The 9,469-nt window shown below is 39.7% G+C and overlaps 1 long non-coding RNA gene across 2 annotated transcripts; it reads left to right on the top strand.

The window, feature by feature from the left end:
• The first annotated feature begins 4,891 nt into the window (after window positions 1–4,891).
• Window positions 4,892–8,006, top strand: LOC122020691. 2 transcript variants are annotated; one of them, XR_006122282.1, is made up of 6 exons: window positions 4,892–5,138; window positions 5,258–5,427; window positions 5,543–5,612; window positions 5,707–5,806; window positions 6,447–6,510; window positions 7,959–8,006. It is a non-coding gene; the product is annotated as an uncharacterized LOC122020691 (long non-coding RNA). The 2 variants fall into 2 exon arrangements; XR_006122283.1 differs by lacking the exon at window positions 7,959–8,006 and having other exon boundaries at window positions 5,522–5,612; window positions 6,447–6,506.
• Window positions 8,007–9,469: the final 1,463 nt, after the last annotated feature.

Genomic DNA, 9,469 nt, shown 5'->3' with positions numbered 1-9,469 from the left:
GTTTGTGTATGATTTGAACCCTCGGGCATGTCGAGGTTGTTTTGTATTGTGCATGATTGTAATAATTAAATACGGTCGGTTGCTGTATTATTTTTTACATTCTGTTCGATCTACATTACATGTAAATTCCTTTGTGGAATATAGGATCGATAAATGTAAATTTTTATTTTTTTTTTGTTGCGACTTGTATCCTTGCTATGTGTGGTGCTATTTTGAGGACCAGGGGCGCGACGAAGAAGGAAGTAAGATAGATGCGACGACTTGATCCATTGGCGGCATTTTGGAGGGCAGCGATAGATGAGGCCATAATAGTTGGAAATTTTATTTTCATATTTATTGCCTTTATATGTTATTTTATGTGCTGTGATGATGTGTTTATGTGCTGTGATGTGTGTGCATGTTAAAATTCCTCAATTTAAATAACTAAGTAGGAGAGAGATTATTTAAATAAATTCCACGGTCTCCATTACTGGTTTGTAAGTGATGCATTCAAACTTGCACGTTGGCTTTAAGTGCCTTCCTCCATATCGGATGAGTTTATTTGTGGATTACTAGATCAAACTTCCTTTATAGATGATTATAGGAAATTATTTAGGTATGTGTGATGTTCTCCATCTGAAGGGGCACAATCCTAATTTATGGACTAAGTATCAAGTAATGGTATATACTTAGGCATATTTAATAGTATCCTCCCCGTTGGAGTCACTCCTATTATTTGTGTGACTGAAGATGAACCAACTATTAATTTTATTTGTCATAAAGTTAGGATGACAAGATAATAAAATTAATGGGAAGAATATCCTCTTACAAATGTTTGAATTAGTATAAGTCCACACTATCATGGCATGCGAAATTCACGGTGTTTTGAGGTGTTGGTGTAAGATATCGCAAAATTTGATTATAAATGTTATTCGACGAAAAATCTTATTAGATTTTTCAGGAATTTTTAGAAAATTTTTGGGATTTAAATGGAGTTCGTATGATCCGTTTTGAGGGTATGAATTCAGAGCACAGTGGAGGCATGTTTGGAATACCCAAAATTAAGTGGGAATTGATTAGGATTGGACTTAGGTTTCAATTAGGCTAACCTAGGTTAATGCTACAGTAACCTAGCTTTGAAAACACCGTGATCCTCTTCTTTTCCCCATTTCTTCCTCTATTCTTCGCATTTCCCGATTTCCTCCATTCGACCCGATCACCTTCCTCCCCGATTCATCTCCACCGACGGCGATCTTCCCCTTCGAGTGCCTCATCAACGCCAAGCAATCTTGGCTACTTGGCGGTCCGATCTTCTCCTTTTCGTCCTGCTCTCTCTCTCGTTCTTACCTCACCCGATGTTGCATACATATGCCTCTCGTCGTGCCCTAGATCGTCGGAAATAACATGCGAGCCAGCGATAGGGGTAAGCTCCCGAGCCATCTTGCGATTTCTCCCTTAGTTGATCACTGATCTTATCTCTTTCTCCCTTCGATCTTACCTAACCGTGATCTCTTCTTGCTTGCGATTTTGTCGCGCTACTAGCACGATAGCTGTGGCTGCCCGATCTTCGTCGCAGAGCTAAGGCAGTTGTCATCGGGGAAGTTCAGCGCTTTTTTTTCTCTTCAGGGGATTTCCTCATATCATACTACTAGTAGTTTTAGTGTCTGTTAGTATTAGTTGGTTGAGAGTTAGAGTCACATACCAGTCTCTATTATTATTAGTTGGATAGTGGATGATATCTGTATACATATATTGACTCAGTTTGTATTACTCCGGTTGGTTAGATCAGTTTAGGATTGATTTACCTGATCGACTTGTGCAGTTGTGGATTGATTTATCTTAGTTGGTTTCGTACTCCTGTTATTTTGATTTGTAGAGTATTGATTTACTCCTGTTGGTTAGGTTTGTAGATTACCCTCGTTGACTTGGGTAGTGGTGGATCGATTTTACCTTAGTTGCTTTTGACGAGGATTGATTTACCCTTATTAGATCACTTAGTTGATGACCGATTTATTTAGCAGTTCGATCATTAGGGTATCGTCATACTCTATTTTTTGAGATTCTGATCTTTGGGGTTACTTGTGCTTGGTTAGATATTTGGGAGATACATTTGAGTACATGACTTGTATCATCGTGGAAAGGACTGAATTAGCCGTATACCATTGTCGACTTAGTCGGTCTATAGAGGATCGATGTATCCTATTCCATGGGGACTTCGACCATGGACTATCTGTACCTGGTAGGATGGCTTAGAAGGTACATTTAGATATGATACCCCAGTGTTATGGAAAAGTGTAAAGCTATCTGCTTAACACTTTGAGATACAACCGTTACTAGAGTATAACTTGGAGAGTACATTCGGATATATGATTTGTACTGACGTGAGAGAGTTGAAGTTAGTTGCTTAACCTTTACGTGACCCGGTACCACGTGAAGGAAGAAATAGAGAATGCTTTTTGGAGATCAGGTCATCACTTAGTGATTTCTTTGAGGGTTTGGAGAGAGAGAGTAGTTCTCTACTTCTTCGTTAGCATGATGGATTACAAGGCGATGTCAATCGACTCGCCTAACGTTGTTCTATGGGAGATCCTGACTCATGTAACTATTGGATATGATTAGATATCCATGATGTACTTAGTGATATATATCCCGCAATGGTGCGGAGGAAGTGGTATTAGTTGAGTAATACCTAGGAGTTCCGATCATAACTAGATATGATTTCAGATGATGATATTTGAGGGGTAGAGCGTCGATTGACAGATATTTTGACCAGCTATCTCGGATTAGAGGGTTCGACCTTTTATCGATATTTGTTGAGGGACATTTATAGGATGATTATGAGGATTGTGGAGATATCTTCTGGATGGATAGACTCTTAGTCAGGAGGTGGTGTAAATCTTTAGACTTGGGATTAATATCCTTTTACTGTGGATATTTGAGTATCTAAGAGGATGAGATGATGAGATTTGACAGACTTTCTGGATACATTTAGTTTGTTGGTAGTGTATGTTGAAGGTTGGATGATTTCCTTTTACTCTATTAATATTTAGGAGACTCTGGTATGATTGATTGATGTTGAGGATGATTAGTATTGGTAGATATTGTGAGATCAGGTGTGGTGATATGTTATCTTTTGATGATCTATTAGTGGATATTTGACTTGATGATATACTGTTTGATACTTGAGGTTGATAATGACATAGAGTATGGTATGTCTGTGATATTTATAGATTTGGTGATTTATAGTTGGTGATCAAATCATAGATTTGTTGGGGATCTTATGGTTGAGAGTGTCTGTTGTATGGATATTATGAGTCCTTGGTGTTACCATTTAGGCATACCGTGCCCTAGATGTTTTTATGGACTTGATGTATTTGGTATTACTAGGGCGTTTGGATTAGATTTCATTATCTTCATTGATGATGTTGTGATCTATTTCCGATTCGAGATTAATTATGTACACTATCTTCGCATAGTTCTAGAGATGTTTCGATGGGAATATCTATATGTGAAGTTTAGTAGTACGTATTATAATTGTCTTCTGTGAGATTACTAGGACACGTGGTGATCAGTGGGAGTATACCGTAGATCTGCAGGAGATAGAGATTGTTACCAGTGGGGAGTAGTCGTAGTCTATACAGGAGACTCACAGTTTCCTTGATTTGTCTAGATATTATCAGAGATTAGTTGAGGTTTCTCCAGTATTGTTATGTCGTTGACTGGACTGTCTAGGAGGGGTATGGAATTTTCCTGGATAGGTGTTTATGAGATCAGTTTAGATAGCTGCACCTGTCTTAGTAGTACTTTCTAGTGTAGACGGATTTGCACTCTACACAGAGGTATCGTACCTGGAGTTTGGTGCAGTTTCGATATAGCATGAGCGAAGCAGTCTTGCATCAGTAGTTAGAATTCTCGGGTAATGAGAATGAGATTCTTTATTTCCGTGGGAGATTATGTGTGTTTCCAAGTCACTTCTTATCCGGGAGGAGTTACTGCAGGAAACACATTGATTTGGATTTGTGATACATCTGGGTGGCATCCGATATATGGAGATTTGGAGCGTTCTTATTGATAGACTTTGTTGTCGGATTTTCCAAGACATGGAGAGGATATTTTGATTTGGTTAATCATTGTTGGGTGACGACTTTGCTCCCTAGCTATCGAATTGTAGAGCAGATTCTTTTGGATTGAGTAGTAGGATAATACTCTAGAGAGATTACCGGTTCTCATGGTACATCTCAGAGTCTGATATTAGAAGGAGATCAGTGATTTCATATCATGGTTTGACTGTGGTTATAGCAGACTTTGGATTAGGAGCTTCGCTTTAGTATAGATTTTTACTCTCAGACTGATGGATAGTTTGAGCGCATTATATAGATATTGGAGGATCTGATGATAGTGCATTTTGGATTTCAGAGGTGGTTGATGTATCCGCAGTTGGCTAGATTGCAGAGTGGGAGTAGCGGGAGTAGGGTGAGCTCATAACCCATAGAGTCATTCTTTACGGTTGGAGATTTGTTCATCATACTTGGAGTGAATGGTATATGAGTATGCGGTTTGAATGTTACTCTTGGAGGAGGATCTCTGAGTTGACCAGTAAATTTAGGGACCAAATTTTTATTAGTGGGGGAGAATGTAAGATATCACAAAATTTGATTATAAATGCTATTGGACGAAAAATCTTATTAGATTTTTCAGGAATTTTTAGAAAATTTTCGGAATTTAAATGGAGTTCGTATGACCCGTTTTGAGGGGATGAATTCGGAGCACAGTGGAGGCCTATTTGGAATACCCAAAATTAAGTGGGAATTGATTAGGATTGGACTTAGGTTTCAATTAGGCTAACCTAGGTTAATGCTACAGTAACCTAGCTTTAAAACGTCGTGATCCTCTTCTTTTCCCCATTTCTTCCTCTGTTCTTCGCATTTCCCGATTTCCTCCATTCGGCCCGATCACCTTCCTCCCCGATTCATCTCCACCGACGGCGATCTTCCCCTTCGAGCGCCTCATCAACGCCAAGCAATCTTGGCTACTTGGCGGTCCGATCTTCTCCTCTTCGTCCTGCACTCTCTCTCGTTCTCACCTCACCCGATGCTGCATACATATGCCTCTCGTCGTGCCCTAGATCGTCGGAAATAACATGCGAGCCAGCGATAGGGGTAAGCTCTCGAGCCATCTTGCGATTTCTCCCTTAGTTGATCACTGATCTTATCTCTTTCTCCCTTCGATCTTACCTAACCGTGATCTCTTCTTGCTTGCGATTTTGTCGCGCTACTAGCACGATAGCTGTGGCTGCCCGATCTTCGTCGCAGAGCTAAGGCAGTTGTCATCGGGGAGGTTCAGCGCTTTTTTTTCTCTTCTCGAGATTCCGATTCTTTTTCTTTGCCGGCATAGATCAGTTGCCGATCCATGGTGTGCAATGGACTGCCGACATAGAAATAGAGTAAGGTATGGTTCTTGTTAGTTTATAGCAATCTAATTTCTATATTTGGATTGGAATGTAGAGATTTGATTCTTGGATAGGCATTGTTGCTTCGGGCAGTACTGATTTCTAGCGATCCAGGGTTCCGATGATCCAGTAGCGGCAGTGAACCTCTCTGGTCGTGTTTCCCCAGCTGCCACCTTGGATTTGGGTGAGTGCTAGAGATGAGTTGAGGGTTTGTTGTGTCTCCCTTGGCTTTATTTTTAGTGCTAGATGGTAAGTTGTTCTTTGAATTGTCACTGCAGCTTCGATGGTACTGTTCGCCAGGGATCCAGAGCTCCGACCATCTTCTTCGATTGTGCACCGTATCTAGCTGTGAGCCACAAGGGACCACTGCATATCTTGGTGAGTAGTATGAGGAATTATAGTTAAGATTAATCGAATTATGTGGATGTTATTTCTGTAGTAGGTTGTTTTAAATGTTGAAGAAAAGATGTGTTAGGAGTTGGAATGTGCTTCTATGGAATTGGAAATTATCTCCTGTATTATTTTGGTTAATTAGTTATTGATGGTGATTGGTTGATATAGATGGTTATGTGGTCATTCTTAGGATCATTGGATTGATTAATTGGTTGGATTATCAGATGTAGTGGTTAGAGATTTATTATGTGGAAGAATTATATAGGTTGGATTCATGATGTTTAGTAGTTGGTTTAATAGATTAAATGATTGGATGATTATCAAATTAGAAAGTATTGTGATGATGTTGGATAGAATTGGATTATTGATTTGGAGAGTTTTAGAGATGATTTCATGATTGTTAATTGAGTTCATTGGATTGATATTGTGTTGTGTAGGGATGGATTAGAATATATGACGAAATTTGGTTAATGGATGAATTTGGGTTGTGTGATTAAGGATTATTGGGAGGATTAATTAGAAATCAGATTTTAGTGGAGTTATCCTAATTGGGTAAGGATTTTTATTTAGCTATTTTAATTCTTATGAATTTAGCTAAATAGAATATATATATTGATTGATGCAGGACTTGGAGTCGGGACGGGCGTCTTGACGCGGGATTACTTAGCACAATCTACGTTTTAAGGCGGGTATTTCTTCCTTGGCCTCTATGTAAATTTCTTGTACTTAGTGCATGGTTATTATTGGATGAATTAGGCTGCTTTATCTTATATCATGATCGGTTGTTATTTTTCCTGCATGATACTTATGCTTGACCCTTATGATGATCTATTTAATTTATATACAGTCTCCACTCTTGATATCTACTCTGTTGTAATTTCACGTGTAGAGTATGTCTTGTAGGGATTGTCGGGTTGTTGGTATTCCCATGCTGATTGGGTATATGATGTTGACTGTACATAGGTGGGGATGTGTTATAGGAGTCATCTTGTTGACCGTGCATTTGCATGTTGTATGTACGCAGGTATTTGTCATGTACTTTTGGAGGAGTTGCGTTGATTGTATGTTTGGAGTATATACACATGTCCGTTGTGTTTTTACTGGAGGATACATGTTGATTGTACTTATATTTTGTGTACATGTGTCTGGTGGGATTATTGGAGATTATTGGTTGATTATACATGTGTAGTGTGTACATATGTTGGTGGGATACGTGGAGGTATCATGACGATTATACTCATGTTAGAGGTATTTATGAGCTTTGGGGTGTTGCATGGATAATGATTATATATATATATATATATATATATCATGTTCATCATTCATTGCATCTGATGACCATTGTCTCCCTTGTGGTTGAGAGAGTCATCGGTTTGGTTTAGCGCCACACACTCGGCCACTCATGGGTAGTGGTAGTTGGAGCAGTTGCCGCTCGTCCTGTCGTGCCACCCGGTCACGAGGTTTAGTGAGAACCGGCGTTGTGAGCAGTCAGAGACTCTGATGCTATGTAGCTAGATAGCTACTAGTGGACTGTCCGCCTCGACCACTATATAGTGGGCTAGAGGGTAGTACAGTTGTCACAGACCCAAGCCTCTCGGCCATACTGGGGTCGTGGTGTCTGGAGAGGTGTCGGGGTGACCATGGAGCATGCATACACAGTTATTATTCCTGCATTTGATGCGCGGTGCATCTGCATTTGCATACATGCCTAGTAGATACTAGTTGCATGTGATTGTCGTTGTTGCACTTGATTGAGATATGATTGTCGCATATGATTGTCATGCTGCATACATGTCATTTATTTTACATGTATATGCAGTCGTATTTATATTGCACAGGTGTCACGGGTATATCTGTTGTAGATCCAGTGAGTTTACTGATTATTGTACTATGTGTCGATTCCAGATTGGGTATGTATCTGTCATTATGTTAGTTGTGGTTTGTACAGTTTATATGTCAGGTTATTATGTCAGTTATGTTTAGGTGCATTGATTATGATAGTATGATCATGTTCTTTATTCCTTACTGAGACTGTATACTTGTGATCTCCATGTTGTTTATGGACCATGCACTATCTTGTCTATTACCCGCTGAGTTACCTATACTCACCACCGCATGTATATATTTATGTTTTCAGGTAGCTTGTAAATGGTTGGTGTCGCTCGGAGTATCCTGTCTGCCGGGTCCTACGTCACATCCGAAGACCGTGCTTGTTTTCTTTTGTATATCTTTTTATTATTTTTGGCATTGTATTTATGTGTAGTCATGTGGCTATCTTATGGTTTTGGTGTTGTATTTGTATTTAAGCCGTGCCGGCATGCATTGTATTTATTTGGTTGGTGTGGGCTTTCCTTCATTTTTCCGCTGTGTTTTTAGTGCAGCAGTGTGGGCTGCTTTATATATAACTGCGTGGTTGTGATTGTTTCATTCCAGCCGAGTGGGCTGTGATTATAACTGCGTGGTTGTATACATATATATTCCAGCCGCATGTGACTGATGTATTTTGTTTGTAGTGATGCTTTATATTATCACCGGTACAGGGGAGGTGTTGCCAGATTTTTGTCTGGCAGGGACTCCTTTGGGACGTGACAGTTGGTGAATTTAAATTATATTGTTTAAGGAATCAATATTATTTTAAAATCTAAAGTTTTGACCAAATATTTTATTTTGTGTTTCTTAGGATTTTAAAATGACTTTCAATCCTCTTGCTGTTATTTTAAAAGAAAATAAACTTATTGGTCCAAATTATATTGATTGGAAACGGAACTTGGACATTGTTTTAACTGCTGAAGAATACAAGTTCATACTTTTTGAGGTCTGTCCTAGCGTGCCTGATAAGGATTCTAGTGAAGAGGAGATAGAGAGACATAGGAAATGGGTCAAGGTAGATGAGATGAAACGGTATTACATTTTGGCTTCTATGTCAAATGTGCTGTAACATCAGCATCAGGTCATACCCACTGCCTATGACATGATGTTCAATCTCAAGGAACTCTTCGAACACCAGAATCGAGCTGCCCAGGAAGGAGGCCATGAGAAACTTAATAACGACCACCATGACTGAGGGGACACCCATAAGGGATCATATCCTCAAGATGATGACTCATTTGAATGAGATGGAAGTCCCTGGAGCTGAAATCGATGGGGAAACCCAGGTCGATATCATTCTCCAAATGCTACCCAAGAGTTTTGAGCAGTTCCGCCTGAACTATAACATGAACAAAAGGGTTTATTTGTTGGCGGAACTTCTGACAGAACCCCAAGCGGCAGAAGGGCTATTTCATCAAATCTCTGAAGTTCACATTGCTGAAAATGTTTCTGCCTCTAAGTCGAAAGGCGAAAAGAAGAAAAAGAAATAAGTTGGTTCGGCAAAGAAAGTGATTCGACCTCAAGGGACTGGGCCGCAGGCAGGTGTGAAGAAGTCGAAAGGCAAGTGCTTCACATGCAAACAGTCTGGACATTGGAAGGTGGATTGTCCTCGCAGAAAGGAGAATAATAAAAGTATATCTTATTCATTAGTTGTTGAAACATGTTTAGTGGAGTTATCTACCGGTACCTGATTTGTAGATACGGGAGCCACTGATCATGTCTGCAATTCATTGCAGGGGTTCCACGAAACTATACGACTACATGAAGGGGAGATCACCG

Source organism: Zingiber officinale, chromosome 9A, assembly GCF_018446385.1.
Source record: "Zingiber officinale cultivar Zhangliang chromosome 9A, Zo_v1.1, whole genome shotgun sequence".
Lineage (NCBI taxonomy): Eukaryota > Viridiplantae > Streptophyta > Magnoliopsida > Zingiberales > Zingiberaceae > Zingiber > Zingiber officinale.
This window is presented reverse-complemented; position numbering and strand designations above follow the sequence as displayed.